General features: G+C 36.7%; 1 protein-coding gene across 51 annotated transcripts in view; it reads left to right on the top strand.

The window, feature by feature from the left end:
* pcdh15b (protocadherin-related 15b) overlaps positions 1-18,821 on the top strand; it is a 513,920-nt gene that overhangs the window by 140,462 nt on the left and 354,637 nt on the right. For 23 of the 51 annotated variants that reach the window (XR_015503430.2, XR_015503428.2, XR_015503441.2 and 20 more), the window contains one exon: positions 187-417. The exons of 7 other annotated variants lie outside the window; for them this stretch is intronic. The gene's annotated coding sequence lies outside the window, so the exon portion shown is untranslated. 51 annotated transcript variants of the gene reach the window in all.

Genomic DNA, 18,821 nt, shown 5'->3' with positions numbered 1-18,821 from the left:
TATTAATTCTGAGATCTTAATTCTGTTATAGGGAAATTATTATTATAACAGAATTACAAAAACTTTGGTTATACACTTTTTCAGCTTAATGAAATCTGTCCCTCATTGACACTCTTTGTCATCCCTCACATATTCGGGGTCAGCAGGCTAGCATCCTTACCCTGTCAACTTCTCTAACTCCTACAGGGGTATCCCAAGGCGATGCCAGGCCAGCCCAATAGACATCATCCCTCCAGCATGTCCTGCCTCAGGGTCTCTTCTCAGTCAGAACACCTCCACTAGAATGAATCCAGGGGAAATCCTGAGAAATCAGCAAACCATCTCCTTTTAGAATGGAGGAGCAGAGGTCATCCTCCAAGTTCCTTCCGGATGTCTGGGCTTCACACCCAATCTCACAGGACCAGCTCAAACACTCAGGTGAAAACTTATTTCACTCACTTCAATTTACAGACGTGTTCTTTCGGTCACTAACTAAAGTATTGGTGAAGGGATGGAGCATAGATAGACACTGAGAGCTTTGCCCTCGGGCTCAGCTACCTTTTCACTATGATGGTCTGGTACAACGAGCACATTACTGCTGCCATCACACTGTCTATCTGGCTATCGATCTTACGCTCTGACCTACCCTATCTTGTGAACAAGACCTGAAGATAAAGGAGGAATCAAATCGCTCCATAGATCATATGTGTCAAACTTAGTTCCTGGAGGGCCGCTACTCTGCACAGTTTAGTTCCAGCCCTAATTAAACACCTGATTAAACTAAATGAGTCCTCCAGGCTTGTTTGAGACCTACAGGTAAGTGTGTTGAAACCGGGTTGAAACTAAGCTGTGCAGGGATGCAGCCCTTCAGGATCGGAGTTTTACACCCAGAGATTTATTGCTTCAGATTTCAATGCAGACTCTACTTTTCAATGTTTCATCAAAGAGAAACAAACAAACAAAACCAGAACAGAACCAGTGCATTATCTAAGATATTGTCCATGAATATGCAGGATTGTCCAAGCCTCACTTAATACAAGCTTATAAACGTGAATCAAACCTATTTTACATTACCATCTACCATCATCATTCATAATCATACTCCTCCGCTATTTAGGTACTGGGTGGTGGGGACAGCTGTGTAATAAACCCACCCATACATCAAGTTCCTTTTCACCTTCCTCCAGTTCCTCAACTGGGATTTCAAGGTGTTTTCTAGGCCATCTGATGCCTTTTTTTCCAACAGCCCAAACCCCAGGTGCCCTAACTCCAGATCTAGTTCTATTGCCAGTTTGGTACTGGTTTGTGTGGAAAGTCTTCTAAGAGCTGCTTTGGTTTTCCACCATCTTGAAAGCCACCGTAAAAGGCAGGTCTGATCTCAATGTTTATGTCAAATCTTTCCCAGCAATACAAGCATGGAAGTGCCAAATACTTAAGAACCACTTTTCAAGGTTCAGAGCTAGAGCTTTGGGTGTTGAAAGACAAAGAACTCAGTTGGACCTATAGGCTCCGGCTCCGAAGCAGCACACAAACTGCCTTGGTGAAAAAAAGATATGACAAATAACTTCAACAAGTTCTGGATCTGTCCCAGGGTCTTCTTCCATTCTGAAAACCTCTACCAGAGTCCTTTCTAATCAGTGAGTTCCTTCGTGACTCTTCATATCTTCCAGTCCAAACACTCTAGTGAAAAAACATTTTACACCTTTAATCGGCAGTCATATTCCTTTGGTTATCACCAAAAGTCCATGACAATAGGTATGTACTTTTTAGTAGGTATGAAAAAGTTTATATTTTCGAGTGTGCAACAGAAGAGTATGCAAGCTTTGGGACATACTACTTCCGCTTTAACAGATCACTGTGTTGTTTAGTTATGCCCCCTGTCAATCATCCACACTTTCCACATTTCTGTTGTATTTAATTTCCTACCTTATTGGAGAAGCAGCAGCAGTAGGTTAATCTCCCATATATAAGTCTTTCATGCAGAGAAATCTCCTCAGGTCTTTGGGTAATTATGCATTCAGACGTTTTGACATCCAAACACGTCTTTATATAAGTTTAGTATTGTTGTTGCAGATGAAAGTTGGACGGTTCTACACTTAAATTTTTTTACTGGAAATAGCAAACCATCCAGGAACCTCTGGCATACTCTTTTCAACATACTATGGTTTGGGACATACTTTTATTTACAAATACCATTTAGGACGCATACAACAATGACCACATTACTACTACCGCCATACCAATTAGATGTGGGACAATAATATTGTGATTCATGAATCGATTTCTGGAATTGCATTGGGATTTATTCTAGAATCGATCCTGAGCTTAGTTTTTAACAGCAGATGGCACCCTAGGCTTGTTTATACACACTTAGGTTCAATCCCAATTCTATTTTTGTAGAATACAATGGTAAAACAAGAACGCGGTTAGGAATATATTTAAATGTGCTTGTTTGTTGTGAGAATTTGTAATAATGACAAAAAAAATTCTAATTTGTCCATCTTCTTCCGTGTGCAGCCATGGTGCCGTTGTAGATGGTGTATTCTGGGAAATTTTCGTTCCCCTTGGATTTAAGTGTGGTCCTGAAAAATCTTCGTTTCAAGGGGATCCCACCCTTCCCCTTATCCCTACGCCTCCAAGCTAAAGAGAATTGGGACACCCCTACCCCTTCATGTGAACGCGCAAAACAAGGGGTAAAGGGAAGGGCTTAGGCGTAGAATTGGGATTGGGCTTTAGTGTGCACGAACAAAGACGTTGTGCTTTCAGCCATATTCTGTAAGTATGTCGTGTCTACTCTCGGCCCCCACCACACAACATGAAAATCTCAAAACATTATGCAATTCTGAGTGTGCCTCACACAGGTGATTGGGCTTGACAAACCACCCTTAGAAGGACCCCCCTCCCAACTCTAGAACTCGATTCTCTGAGCACAAATTGTTCCTTTGCATAAGCACTTCTTGTGTGCATTGCCTCTCTGTGTTGAATTGCTGAATGCCTCCTCAATTGTAAGTCACTTTGGATAAAGCGTCTGCTAAATGGCTAAATGTAATGTAAATAAATGTTTTTATTCCATAGGATTAATGTATACACCGCTCACTAAGGACACTCTTCTACTTCGCTTAAACATTTCCAATAACTAAGCTACTAAGCTCCAATAACCAATAACTACTGAACTTCTTGTTGGACTTATGTTCTGACCTAACATACTTTTGTTTGTGAATAAGAGCCAAGGATACTTAGAAAAGCTTGATTTATTGTCAAAAATGTGAACACGGCTTTATCACCAAGTGTGGGATTTGCATCACCATGACCCCTATACTCGAGCCCTTGCAGGAGACCATACACTCTCGCAAATAAAGCTGTGACTGGGGTGGTACCTTTTCAAAAGGTATAATTTGGTTCCTGAAAGGTCCACATTTGTACTTTAAAGGTACATATTAGTACAAATAAAGGACAAATGTGTGCCTTGTGGTACCTTTAAATTATCAGTATGGACCTTTTAATTACAAAAGTTCGCAAAAGGTACCTTTAAAAGTTCCTTTAATAAGGTACCACCCCAATGTCAGCTTTTGTACCATTATTTCTGAGAGTGTAGGGCAATGGTCTCAAACTCAATTCCTGAAGGGCCGCAACTCTGCAGATTTATCTCCAACCACCTCCAATCACAATTGCCTAATATTCTCTAGTAGTTTTAAACACCTTGATTAGTTGGATCAGCTGTGTTTGATTAGGGTTGGAGCAAAACTGTACATAGCTGCGCCCCTCAAGGAATCAAGTTTGAGACCTGTATGGTGTAAGTAAACACAATCATAACGACACATGAAGACTGCATAAGCCAGAGCTGTCCAATCCTACTATTAAAGGGCCTTCATTTGAGCTCCAACAGTTCCAAGACTCTTGCCTAGACGTTTTTATAAAGTCTGAAGACTTTATTATCTGTTTCAGGTAAGTTTAATTGGGGTAGGAGTGTCAAACTCTGCAGGACAATGGTCTTCAAGGAACAGATTTTGCACACCCCTGGGATAAGCAAACTCCCATGTACCTTCCGAGATCCTTGACAGGGTAGCTGGACCACTGTTCCATGTCCAGGTTCACATTCTGACATTTATTCCAATAAAGAAGGAAAAAAAAATCCTTGGAGGCTTGCCTTAAAGCAGCTCTGATTTGCATTACTGTTTGCAAATGCGAGCTGAAGTATTACATTAATAGTGATGTTATGATTAATTTCCAATCTACAGGATGCCTTTGGGTAAGTTAATTAACCTTCTAGCAAAGTGCTTTAGTTCACCGGTTTTCATTCAATGTTCAGCTTCAGCTAAAGGCAGTCCTCAGCATTAATGACTGACTGAAATATTAAAAATAAATAAATAAATAATTGGTAGCCTTCCTGTTAAATTTTTATTATTATTATTATTATTTAAATGTTTACCCAATTTCTGTTTAACGGAAAAAAAACCTTTCTAAACATAATAGTTTAGAAAATATATTAAATATATAATATTAAAATGTTTTTTTATTATTATTATTGTTATTTGAAAATTGATTTTATACTAGCCGAAACAACACAAATACGATATAATAATGTTTTCTTTTTTTTTGGAAAAACAAATTACTGTAATTATTAAAAATGCAGAACATGGTTAAACGTTTCTTTGTATTCCAATGTTCCTCTTGTTAAAATTTATTTATTTATTTATTTATTTATTTACAACAAATATTTTATTATTATTATTATTATTTTGTTTTATTTGCTTAATATTTTTTAGTGCAGTCTCAAAACTGTGTTATAGTCTGGCTGTCTAAAGCATAATTCAATAATTAACAAATTAAAAAGAAAATCGGAAAATCATTAATAAATATATCAGGCCTAATTTTACAAGTGGCTATTTTAGTAATGGCAATCATATTTTTTGTTCATATATTTCTAAGAACATTGGGACTTCATACATTTTGTCACCGAAAACCATGTTATCTGGTGTGACACTACAGTATATGCTGATTTTAACTTTAAACATTCACGAGGAAACGTAGCTATTTTATGTTTTGTCAGTAGAGGCTAATTCATAATTCAGTCGTACAAAAGTTTTTATTAATTATTTTCTTAAATGAAGTCACATCATAGGAAGTTTTTAAAAAAAAATACATTTAATTAATTTATACAAATAATTTATGAAGTTTATTAGTAAGTGTGTGTGTGTGTGTGTGTGTGTGTGTGTGTGTGTGTGTGTGTGTGTGTGTGTGTGTGTGTGTGTGTGTGTGTGTGTGTGTGTGTGTGTGTGTATAAAATATACATAAATATAATATATATATATATATATATATATATATATATATATATTTTTAAATTGTATGTACAAAAATATTTATTGCGTATTTGTCAACTGGCAATATTATTATTATTATTATTATTATTATTATTAATTAATTAATTAAATTATTTAGTTAACATCAACAATGATAATATTAATAATTGTTGTTATTTAAAATTATATATATATATATATATATATATATATATAATATTTTATAGATTTTTATTTATTATCTTCATCATAATGTTTATATTTGCCTTTTTGCCATCTTGGTCTCAAAAACCTTTTGATTGGTTAAAAAACAGCATCTTAAATAACACTTTCTTTGATGCAACAAAACCAACACTCTAAACGCTCCATGGCTTTATCTGAAGTGTTTTATGGTCCATCTCTCCAGACACAATACTGTTTTGACTGATCTTGTATCCCATTAACACGAGTGTCCTAAAGTGTTCTTGTTTGAAGTTCTTTGTATCATTGGAGCCGTCCTCATACAGCTTATAAATTCCCTTTCTCCTTGGCAGACTATTTGATGGCCTCTTGGTGGATGGTTTTCTTAATACTGGGTTTGAATAGGATTTAATGTAATCCCACTCAGGGAACAGATGGACTGATAGCATTCCCTGCCTTAATACAGACCTGCATTTAACCCATGGGCTATATTTATATCCCAGTGCAGCCCCTCCCAAAGCCTCTCTCACTGTCTCGGATCACAGACATCAGTTTCCCCCCAACAATGAATCATTCTCATAGTGCATCAACATTTATCTTCATTTTAGATCTATCTATCAAACGCATTCCAGGTATAGTCTGCTAGTCTGCAACTACTAACTAAATAAATTTAAAATCTGAATTGAGATGGAATCTGATTTGAAAGTGAATGAGGCCAATTAACAACTGTTAATATTGTTGAAATTTTGTTTGGATATTTTTTTTTATTGACAATGTTTTGCTATTTATTGTCTAAAGATGAAAACAATATGCATGGTAATATGTTTTATTTTTTGTGGGATAAAAAAAAAACAAAATTATAAAACCTCTTTGAAAATTTAATATTTTATTTTATGATGCTAAATGATTATTATTAAATTACTTTGTTTAGTTGTACAAGTAGTTTAGTTTGTGTGATCAAAATGACTGAAACCCAAAACATCTGTGAAATTTTTATTTTATTTTATTTTATTTTATTAAATTTAGTTTTATTTTATTTTGTTCCACTAATGGTTGAGCTTGAAATAATTGTATTTTATTTTATTCCAATAATAAATAAACTTGAATTTATTATTATTTTTTCCACTAATGATTAAACTTGATTTTTTTAATATAATTTTTTAATTTTTAATTTAGTTTATTCCACTTATAAATGAACTTTAAATTATTTTATTTTGTTTTATTTTATTTTGTTTTACTAATGATTTAACTCGAATTTGTTTTATTTTGTTTTATTTTATTTTAACTTTGATTTATTTTATTTTATATTATTTTTATTATTTATTTTTTATTGTAGTTTATTCCACTTATGATTGAACTTGAATTTTTTAAATATTATATTGTTTTATTTTATTTTGTTCCGCTAATGATTGAACTCGAAATTGTTTTATTTTATTTTATTCCAATAATAATTGAACTTGAAATTGTGGCCTAAAGATGTAAACAATATGCAATGGTGATAGGATTTTTTATTTTATTTATTTATTTTTTTTGGCAAAATCAAATGAATATCTGAAAGCATAAAATGTCTTTTAAAGTTCTATGAATTTTTATTTTATTTTACTTTTTAATTAATGATTAATGATTATTAACTTAAAATGATGACTTCAAGAAGTGAACATTATGCATGGTGGTATGATGTTTTATTTTTATGTGTGATTGAAATAATAACTGAACCCTAAATACATCTGTGAAGTTTTATTTTATTTTATTTTATTTTAGTCCACTAATGATTGAACTTGAAAATATCTCCCAAAGATGTAAACAATGTGTATGGCGGTATAATGTTTCATTTTATTGTATGATACCTGATAATACCAAAATTATACCTGAAAACACAAAACATCTGTGAAATTTTATATTATTTTATTGCTTTAACTTAAAAGTAAACTGTAAATTTGCCCCCCATGATAGTAAGATGATATCAATTTAATTGAAGAAAACATCGGTCACAACGGTCAAATTGTACATTATTCATCAAATAAGTACAAACAAACAACTTACTTCAAACCTGAAATATTTAATCATTAAGTGGTTTATATATTTAAAGTATCTGTACTCAAATAGACTGGTAAAACGTGATGTTTACAAATACAACTAATAGCACAGCTCAGCTAATGTGGCGTTTGGAGAATTTGATGAGACACACCTGAGATTAATTTGAGATTCCGTTAGTTTTGACTAACGCATCTAGCAGCTTTTTACTCATTCTCACGAAGACTCGTTCGTTCTCCATATAATCCAATTTGGTTTCTTGTAGTAACATTTGAGATCTTAAAGAGATAGACCTATCATTTGGGATTTTTTCCTCCCCGTTTCCCGTGGGTGGCCATGCGCTCTCTGCGCTCTAATAAGATTAGCTTCTCCCACGCCACGGCAGGTGCACATTCACCAATTTGAGCTCTCGAAATAGATGGCTGCCATTAAGGCGGAGGAGAGACCACAGAGGCTGGATCGCATTGCCACCCAACCAAACTTCGTGATATATTTTCTCTCTGCGTGGGAATCCTCGCTTTTTTCCTCGGGAGTGCATTAAAGACAGAGGGCAGCAGAGCTCCTAAACCCGACTGCACGGGATGTGTTCGGCACTGAGGAGTTTCTGATACTCTCCAGCCGTCTGAGAAGGATTTGCATGGCTTTACAACTCACGCGGTAAGACTTTCTGCGCTTCTTCAATCGCTGCGCAGTAGCGCATCAAGGAAAGTTAGTGGCACTTTGCGCCCGAGGCGACTCGATTTTTTTGGATTGCTATTCCGATGGTTGACAAGTCGTTGGATGGAGAGGTGAGTGAATAAGTGAGGGGTTTTTTCATCTTTGGGGTCGACTGAATCACATTTGAGGCTACGCTTGTGTGTGTGTGTGTGATGCGAAAAGTGGATCGTTTCTCCGCGCGTAACGGTGTTTTGGGAATGTTATGAATTGCACAGGACGCGTAGAGATGCTAGCAAACGCATTTGGATGATTTATTGACGAAAACCGGCGTACAGTGACTGACACAGTTTCCAGCCTGACGTGAGGGATGTGTCTACAGGACTCGGGATTACCGTATGCTCATCCTATTACGCCGCGCATTCCCGCAATCTGTTGCCTGCGCGTTTAATTCATTTAACGAAAGTAAAATAGGCATCGATCAGACTCTTTGAAACGTTCAATCACAGTCGGCTCGCATGGAAAGTTTGACTTGGCGTTCATGCAGTGCGTTTACTACTGTATGTTAGCCATTCACAGGTAGTTACTACTGTAAAATCATAAAATAACCATGGTCGCTTGCAAACCGTGCTGTAATATTCATGTAGTTATGGATTTCAGTTTTATAACAATAACTGTAGTAGCTGTAAACATAAATGTTTATCCAGGAAGATGAACCAATTGATAAAACATAATAGTGATTAGTCTTACTTGATGTAAAATGTGTAGTTACCATAAGAGTGAGGTAGTTCAACCATGTATAAATGGCTTCATTAGTGTAATCTAATGTACTTTGGCTAATTTATTCATGTTCAAGGAACTGACTTGAATAAAACCTTCTCAATTTAAGTAATATCACATGCAGAGTTATTCCTCTGCAAAAGATATATTCTCTTCTAGACTAGTTGAGATGTCACTTTAAAAATACTGGGATCCATGTAGTTCCTTTATGTTGTCCCAACACAAATTTAACTTAATTGTTTTACTAATTTAAGTGCCTTGAAGACTAAACAATTAAGTTACCCCGCACCCACCCCCTCCACCAAAATAAAAAAAAATAATAATAATTGATTCAGCTTATTTTTCATCATAAGTCTGAACAAGCAGCATAAATAATGTTTGGAGTTCAAAATCAGAGCTTCAAATCCTGCTGTATCTTTGAACTACTAATACGCAAAATACACAGAAAGACTGCATGAATATCTAACTCAGAAAACTAAATTGAACTGTGTTATTTTGAGAAAACAGCTCATGTACGTGTATCTTATATACAATTACATGTTCAATTAGTCCTGACAGCATATGTTTTTAGTTCATTGTAACTTATTAAACTAAGTTAATCATGTTCTAACATGATATAAGTTCAATTGACTCATAAGGTTAATTTAATTCAGCTTAATTTAAGGCAATCAGGATATTTTTTTTACACAGTGCATGTGATTTTTGAATTGCAACTGATATGGATTATGAAATTCACTCATTTCTCAATGACCGATTGATCTGCACTGTATTGTAGCATCTACACTCATGCATTTTTCAGTGAATCGACTTTTGTGAATGTATTTAATTTACATGCAATTTATTAATACAATGTATACACTTTTAGTGTTTTGAGGGATATTTAGAGACTACTTTAGAGGTTACTCTAGGTCAAACTATAAAAGTTAGGTGTCTAATGTTTATTTTTCTTAGGCTACATGCAGATATAAACACCTATTTTACCAGAAACGTGTTTTGTGAATTTTTAAGATGTCCATCCATGCTCTAGAACTGCCAGTTTCATACTGTTGAATGATACTTTGCATTCAGTGTAAAATATTCAACCTTAAATGTATATTAAATTACTGGCTAGTAATTGCTTTACTTTCACTCTAAGGAGTAAAATGGATTTGCAATTCATATTCCATTTTACAGTAATTTACTATAATCATGATGCCTGCCCTAATTTCACAACAAAATTATGAATACAAAAAAGTCACAATTGTATCCTGTTAAATGAAACAAATGTAATTTACTGTGAAAAATTACAGTAACGTTGTGAAATTTTGGGTTTTCAATAGTATATAGTGTTATATTGGTATTGAATTTATATTTACGTCATACATTTTTAAACATTAAAATTTAGTATATAGATTAGAGAAAGCTATTTCTCACTATTAAAGAAAACTAAATTGGGTTTTCTTTTACAGTGTTGATTGACACGATAATGCAATCACAATAGTATATAGTGTTATATTGGTATTGAATTTATATTTACGTCATACATTTTTAAACATTAAAATTTAGGATATAGATTAGAGAAAGCTATTTCTCACTATTAAAGGGCTGAAACCCCCCCACCCCCAAATACATCTTCTGTTGATGTCCTTCAGGGGGAATCAAGCGTTAGTTAGGGGGGATTTTCATTAAAGGGAATATTACCCTTTAATTTGCACCCTGCTTATATAATATGAGTTGAACCAACACTGAATTCTTAGGTTTTGTTTGGGACAACTTAATTGTTTTATGTTCAATCCACGTAGGTTTGTAAACGATTAAGTTAGCTAAATCAATTTATATTGGGACAACATGGTGGAATTTTGTGGAACCTTGCAATATTTACAGTGTACACTACAAAATTGAGTTGCTACTTGATTAAACTAATTTAAAGTTAGTTAAACAAAACATTTCTTAAGTTGTTTTTTTTTTTGGGGGGGGGGGGGCAGCTAAATAGATTTAGGTTTAATCAACTTAAAATTGTAAACTAGTTAACTTCATTGATTTGTATTGGGACAACATGCTAAAATTGTGTGAAACCCTGCATTTTTATAATATACACTGAAAAATACTCTCTGCTTGTTTAAACAAATTTAAAGTTAGTTGAAACAACACAATTCTTACAATTTTAGGGTGGCAGCTTAATATATTTAGGTTTAATCAACTTAAAATTGTAAAAACTAGTTAACTTAATCGATTTGTATTGGGGCAACATGCAGGAATGGTGTAGAACCCTGCATTTTTTACAATCTACACTTGACTTGTTGCTTCATTCATTCATTCATTTTCTTAGTCCCTTTATCAATCCGGGGTCGCCACAGCGGAATGAACCGCCGACTTATCCAGCAAGTTTTTACGCAGCGGATGCCCTTCCAGCCGCAACCCATCCCTGGGAAACATCCACACACACACTCATACACTACGGAGAATTTAGCCCACCCAATTCACCTGTACCGCATGTCTTTGGACTGTGGGGGAAACCGGAGCACCCGGAGGAAACCCACGCGAACGCAGGGAGAACATGCAAACTCCACACTGAAACGCCAACCGAGCCAAGCTCGACCCAGTGACCTTCTTGCTGTGAGGTGACAGCACTACCTACTGCACCTCTGCTTCGCCCTGACTTGCTGCTTGTTTAAGCTAATTTAAAATGAGTTGAATCAACACAATTACGTTTTTTGGAGGACAGCTCAATCGATTTAGGTTTAATCCAGTTAAAATTGTAAATAAAAACGATTTAGTTAACTTAATCGATTTGTGTTGAGACAACATGCAGGAATTGTGTGGAATCCAATTTTTGATTTAGTGTATGTTTCTTCACTGCTTTACTTGCTTGTGCATAAGCAATTATCTTCATTTATTTAAAACAAACATCCAAACACTTCAAAACGAAACCTACTGTGGCCGAAAAATCTCTTGAGCTTTGAAAGCGCAATATAATTTTACTCTGGGGAACACTCTGCCTCAGTCTGCCTCAGTGTGATCTGACACACATGATGAATTACAAAGTTAGAGCGCATAGAAGGAGCTGGTGTGGAACTGCCCGATCACTAAATGCCAAGTGAACACAATGAAGTGCTGCCGGTCGTCTGTAGTGATAACCTCCTCTGGTGCACGTATGGCTTCCACCCCTCCTTTCCTCATTAATTATTGAGCCCACCACATGTTCCTCAAGTCCCGTGTTATTTTGTGATGGTCTGTCTGTCTGCGTGCTGCAGGTTAGGTCAACAGCTTGTGAGTCAGTCTATTACCATGGCGCTGTGTTTACCCCTTTTAAATATTTACAGAAATAGATACACGCTGGTGGGTTTTATGGTAAATGAAATCGAGTGCAGTTAATGAGCTAATCCGGCCTCATTCACATTCTCCAGAACTGACAAGAATGTGTAAGGGAGCAAAATAAAAGCTGTTTTATATCACCCTGTTGGGGCTCATTTTCTGATAACATCTACATTTTCATGCCTTTTTATATGACTGCTTATTCACTAAAAGAATTGATTTGAACTGAAATATTTTATTATCCTATTACGCTTCCACAAACAGTTTCTAACAGGCTGCTTTGAGCTGAGTTGAACAATGCATAAACATAAATGTATGTTTCATAAATGATAACATATAAAATCTCCGGCCACTTTATTAGGTACACCTGTCCAACTGCTGGTTAACACCAATTTCTTATCGGCCAATCACATGGTCGCATGCATTTAGGCATGTAGACACGGTCTCTAGACAATCTGCTGCAGTTCAAACCGAGCATCAGAATGGGGAAGAAAGGTGATTTAAGTGACTGAACGTGGCATGGTTGTTGGTGCCAGATGGGCGGAGTATTTCAGAAACTGCTGATCTACTAGGATTTACATGCACAACCATCTCTAGGGTTTACAGAGAATGGTCTGAAAGGAAATATCGAAAATATACCTGTACAGAATAGGTCCTTTTTATCACAGCAAGTCTTACTAAAGTCCGTACTACATAGCCATGTGTGAAAAAGCGTTTGCCCCCTATTTGGGCCACCCAATCAAGTGTTTTTGATAACCTGCAATGAGCTGTGGAGGAATTTTGACCCACTCATCTTTGCAGAATCATTATAATTTAGCCACACTGAGTTTTTGAGCCTGAACCACCTTTTTTTTAAGTAATGCCTCAACATCTCAATTGGATTAAGGTCAGGACTTTGAATAGGCCACTCCAAAGTTTTCTCTTTTCTTCTTCAGCCATTCATAAGTGGACTTGCTAGTCTGCTTTGTATCATTGTCCTGCTGCAGAACCCAAGTTTCTTTAGCTTAGAGTCACTAATACATTTTGCTCACGTTTTCCGTCGACGTTTAACGCCTCGTGACTAAATAAAGGGCGTTAATATGATCATGCACATCAGCGCGCAAAACGGCAGGCGCAAAAGCTTCATTTAAAAAAAAAAAAAAAAGCCTCATGCTTGTTATTTTTGTTTTGACGCGCCATGTCAAAACCTTCTCCACCAATCAGATCGGCACTTTTGTTCACGTGCACGGAGCTTCTGAAGTTACAGTAAACAGCACTTGGAGGCGCTCCAGCGCAAAACTGTCAATGCAAGCGCACATTGAAGAAGATGCCCAGAGGTGATTTGAACGTTGAGCTGCTTATTGCTCTTGTGAACAATAATCATTTCTTCATCGCTAGAGCTGGATCTGCTGCTTGAACCATCCATGCTTGTTCGAGTCACCAGTAACTTTAACAACAAGCGTGTGAACTTCCTCTCCTCCTCTTCTTCTGTGTTACAAGCGGGTGTCAGAAGCTTAAAGTTGTGTAGCGCCATCTAACGTCAAGGAGTGATTTTGCATACTCTTCTGCTTGACGCCAGTGTAAATCACTTAGGTTTGAATACGGAAAAGCGTTTCGTAAAAAGCTGACGATAAACGCTAACGAGAAGCGTCCCGGTGTGTAGGAGCCTTAACACGTGAATTCTCCTTCAGGAGGCTTTGCTTTAGGTTGTCAGTGGGTAGCATGATCACCTCACAGCAAGAAGGTCACTGGTTCAAGCCCCGGCTGGGTCAGTTGGCATTTCTGTGTGGAGTTTGCATTTTCTCCCCATGTTGGCGTGAGTTTCCTCCGGTTGCTCCGGTTTCCCCCACAGTCCAAAGACATGTGATACAGGTGAATTGAATAGGCTAAATTGGCCGTAGTGTATGTGTGAGTTCAAGCATGTATGGATGTTTCCCATTGTTGGGTTGTGGCTGGAAGGGCATCTGCTGCGTAAAACGTTTGCTGGATAAGTTGGGGGTTCGTTCCTACTGTGGCGACCCCTGATTTATAAAGGGACTAAGCCAAAATTGAATAAATGAACATTTTGGTACACAGCAGAATTCATGGTTCTGTTTCTCACAGCAAGTCTTACAGCACTAGACCATCACACTACCACCACCACATTTTACTGTCGGCATGATGCTCTTTTCTGAAATGCAGTGTTACTTTTGTTGACAACATGAAACGCATGTTCTAAAAAGTCAACAGTGTATTTTCTCAAAAGTCTTGGGGATCATCAAGATGTTTTCAGGCAAAACTGAGCAAACACCTTTTCACACAGGGCTGTTTGGTTTTGGATAAAAACCTTCATTTAAAAACTTCATGATGTGTTTACTTGTGCTGTTGTTGACCAATATTTAGATTTGGTTTGATGATATACAACATAAAAGTGTGACAGACCCCTGTATATCTTTAAGATATAAGTTCTTTGCATGTGTATTTGAAATGTTGGATGGTGTGGAGAGTGGGGGTGGGGTCATTTTAAAATACGATTATAAATGTTTTCTTTGGATGAGGTTTGGTCATTTTTAATGATTTTTTCCCCCTCTATCTTTGAACTTAAACGTAAAAAAAAGAATCAGCCTCAAATACGAAGACTACCATCCATATACACTGTAAAAAATGTTGGTTTTCACACAGTAGGTTCCTCCACAACATGAAGGAATCAAGTTAGCTTATTAGTTTGTACAGATTTAAGTGTATTTAACATAAAACAATCGAACTGCCTCCCTAAAAAAGCTCAAGAATTGTGTTTCAGCTAAATTTAAATAAGTAATTTGTACAAACAGCAATTTGAGTGTAAATAAATGATGATAGTCGTTGTCATGCAACATCTCCAATATCTTGACTGACCAATCAAAATCTAGAGTTTCAGAAATCTGCTTAATACAGTTATTAAATAAACACAAATTCATTACTGAACTAATCTAAATCTATCCCCATTTCATCCATTCATATTACAACATAATACCTTTACATTACAGCATTGGTTCGTTGTGCATATTCATATGGGCTATTTTGAAATTGCCAATGTGGCCAAAAGCCAAGTATCCGTCGCTCTACCCCACATGCTTTGGATTGTGTATATTTCAGTGCTCCCTCCCCACCCGTTGCGCTTTGCGTGGGTTGATTCATTGCTAGGCTGCCCATCATTGTTTCACTGTCTCTGGCTGTCTCATTAAAGACATTGGCTAATAGGATTTATCCTGCTCTGAGGCAACCATAGTAAATGCTCATTTAGCTGGAGCACCCTCATCAAACGGGGCCTCTGTAATCAGACACTCAGGGACGTTCGGTCCTCCAATTCATCTTCGACCACCTGGTCTAAACACCGAGTCGAGAGGGCTTGTGGGATACATTGAGTCTGGTCATTAGGAAGAAATGGCGTTTGACACAACTGACCTGCCATGGTGGCCAAAACCTGGAAGGGGATACAGTGAGAATGTTTTGATCGCTCATTGAAAGGATCTATGGTGGTGGATTTGCTCTGGGGTTCACTTCTGTCAAGGCTTTTAGAAGTTGTTCAGGACACTGAATACTTTTTAGTTTAGCACACTTTTTATCTGATTGTAACTTGACATTTTCTAGCTTTTCGTTTCTGCGCTACTCATGCATGTCACAAGTTTAAAATCCAGATCATAATCTGGTAAAGTTCAACACAGACTCTTTAAAAATGGTTATTTCAGGAGATGTTTGTTGTGATGCTCAGAATGGTACTTAAAGGGTGTTGTTCGTAAGCCTGTCATTAAGCCTTAATAATCATGGCATGACACATGAATATGATTTTAAATGTAAAGGTGTCGGCGACACTGGCTCAGTTGTTAGCACTATTGCTTCACAGAAAAAAGGTCGCGGGTTTGAATTCGGCTGGGTCAGTTGGCATTTCTGTATGGAGTTTGCATGTTCTCCCCTTTAACAAGTTTGGATGGGTTTCCACCGCTTTCCCCCACAGTCAGCCATGCACTATAGTTGAATTGAATAAACTAAATTGTCTGTAGTAAATGAGTGTGTATGGATGTTTCCCAGTACTGGGTTGCAGCCACTGCAGAAAGGCATTCGCTGTGTAAAACATACGCTGGATAAGTCGCGGTGCATTCTGCTGTGGCGACCCCTGATGAATAAAGCGGCTAAGTTGAAGGAAAACGAATGAATGAACGAATTGTTCTCATTGTTTGAGATGTCTTTGGGCCTGTTTACACCTGGTCATGTGTCTTTTCACTGATCGGATGATGTCTGATTTCTGAAACCAGTTCCAGTTGCATTTGACCACATGAATGCATCTCTGCTAAATGGAGATGATTCCTGTCATCAAATCTCATGGTAAATGCTAGGGATGCACGATCAGAATGCAAGATTTTTTTTTTTTTTTGCAATTATATATTACAATATGAATGTTTTGAATAGCTTAATTTAATGTTTTTTTTTTTTTTCTAGAGAGTCTTCAGGTATGCAAATTGAATAATCACAATATATCATTTGAGCATCGATATTGCAGTGTGTGTACCCACAGTAGTCACATCACAGGATTAGAGTGTTTATTAAAGATTAAAACAACGATGTTATTTTTAAAATATTTTTTTACTAGTGGTGACAATTGACAATTTTACGGTGTTTGGTGGTTCGCAGGTTGCTAGATGACTATCAACCGTTTTCGCAGAGAATAAGCTGACAAAACATTGCTGTCACTGTTATTTATGTTATTTATTGAGAAAATTACAAAGCACCGCATTGTTTGGGTGTTCTGTGTTTGTCTGAGATAATTAGTCTACAAAAATGTGTATACTCCATACAAGCTGAATGTGATCGTTCAGTTCTTGACTCGCGGCAGTCATTCAATGAGGTATATGCACATGGACTTTTAATTTGAGTCAGCCAGCCCCATGGCTTCCGGTTAATTGTCATCCTATACAAAATTGCTTTGATTTAAGATTGCTGTGATTTCTAATTTCTTCAAAAACTAGCAATCTTTACTGCTTGGCTGATATACGATATAAAGTGCGTCTCAGACCAAACAAGAAGCACTGCATTAAATTATATTTTTCTGTGCCATGTCTTTAAACTGTGGAAATGAATTTTACCCTAGTATTTTCAATGCAGTTGAATGCATTAGCCTGCTACTAATGACGGCGCCTGCGTTTAAACAGTTTTTAATTTCTTTTTACGCTTTAATAACCAAATGGATGCTTAAGTCTAATTGATTGATTTATATTTTAATTGCATTGCAACATCGATGCTGTAAAAGGAAATTTATGAAATTGAAAATAGTCACAAAGCTCTCACCGGAAGCGCATCATTGGCTGAAAAACACTAGCTGTGCATAAAGCCCACTGCGTGCACCTTGAAGGCACAAGTACGTCACGCCACTTGTGCGCACAAGCTGCGCACCTCCATTGAAAATAACAAACTTTGGAAAAGCGATATGGCAATGGCCCCTGTCGTTTGTGATCTCCAGCAGTTGATCATCATGCACAGATATGGTGCATTTACCTGATTTGTTGACATTGGCGTTTGTTTCCTACTCATTTTGCTTCTTGTGGGTTAAATTAGGGCGGATAGCTATCCAACAATCAGAAACAAGTACTTGAAGTGACCAGATGTAAGCTGAGACAACAGGTATTTTTCATTAAGAAGAAGAGTTCAAGTAAAAATATAAATTCTGTCATCCATTACCTTTTTCTTTTACATCCCAAACCCATAAAACTAAGAATCACAGATAGAAACGCATCACAACGCATACAAAGAGTGATCAGAACATCGAACAAGCAAGCTTCTGTTTATCTGCCTGTGTGCTTTATGTGCACTGATCAGTGCTTAACAGGTTTATGAGACCACCTGTCATACTGTAAGAGAAAACAGAGTTATTTTTGGATTCAGTCAAATCTTGTTTAAAGCTAAAAGTCTAAGAGCTAAAAAGGATTGTCAATTATTACCGAAAAAAACAGCTAAATGTCTCCATGGATAAGCATTTTATATCGAAATTTGAGCTGCCTGGTACACTCAACTTCTTCCAGAAGTCAGAAATTAGTCGACCATACTATGAAAAACTATTAACATCCAACCCAGGCACATTCTGATTACATTCCCCTGTATACGTGTCTGGAGAGAGCAAAACACGTCTGTGGAGCTATGCTTTTTGGCAGGTTTTGTTTTTGCGAATCTCCCAGAGGCCGCTGTGTATGATTATTCAGCACTCAAATTTCTCTTGTGTGTTATTCACACCTGCTCTTCTTGTGTAAATCCACCAGAGGCTGCTGTCGACTGACTGACCAACCAACCAGCGATACTCTCCCTCTTCCCTAAACCCGACCAATATTGTTTAAAAAAAGCAGATTGACCCACCTACCCTCTTCCCTAAATCCAACTGCAGTGTTTTTTAAAATGCAATCCAAACCTGATTTTTACCATACTTTCAGATTTTACCACATTTTCACCCTGTTATTTACTTGTTTGTTTTATTTTTTAGCTTTTGTTTTTGTCTCACCTGCTTTCTGGAACCGTTCTTTGCCGTTCTTTTGCACCCTGTAGTCACAGTCAACTCCGCTCTGCGTCTCAAGTTCGCCGACGTACGTGTCAAGCTTTCCGATAAACTGGTAACAG

Source organism: Danio rerio, chromosome 12 (genome assembly GCF_052040795.2).
Source record: "Danio rerio strain M-AB ecotype USA chromosome 12, GRCz13ab, whole genome shotgun sequence".
Classification (NCBI taxonomy): Eukaryota; Metazoa; Chordata; class Actinopteri; order Cypriniformes; family Danionidae; genus Danio; species Danio rerio.
Note: the sequence above shows the minus strand (reverse complement) of the source record. Positions and strands in the feature narration are given on the sequence as shown.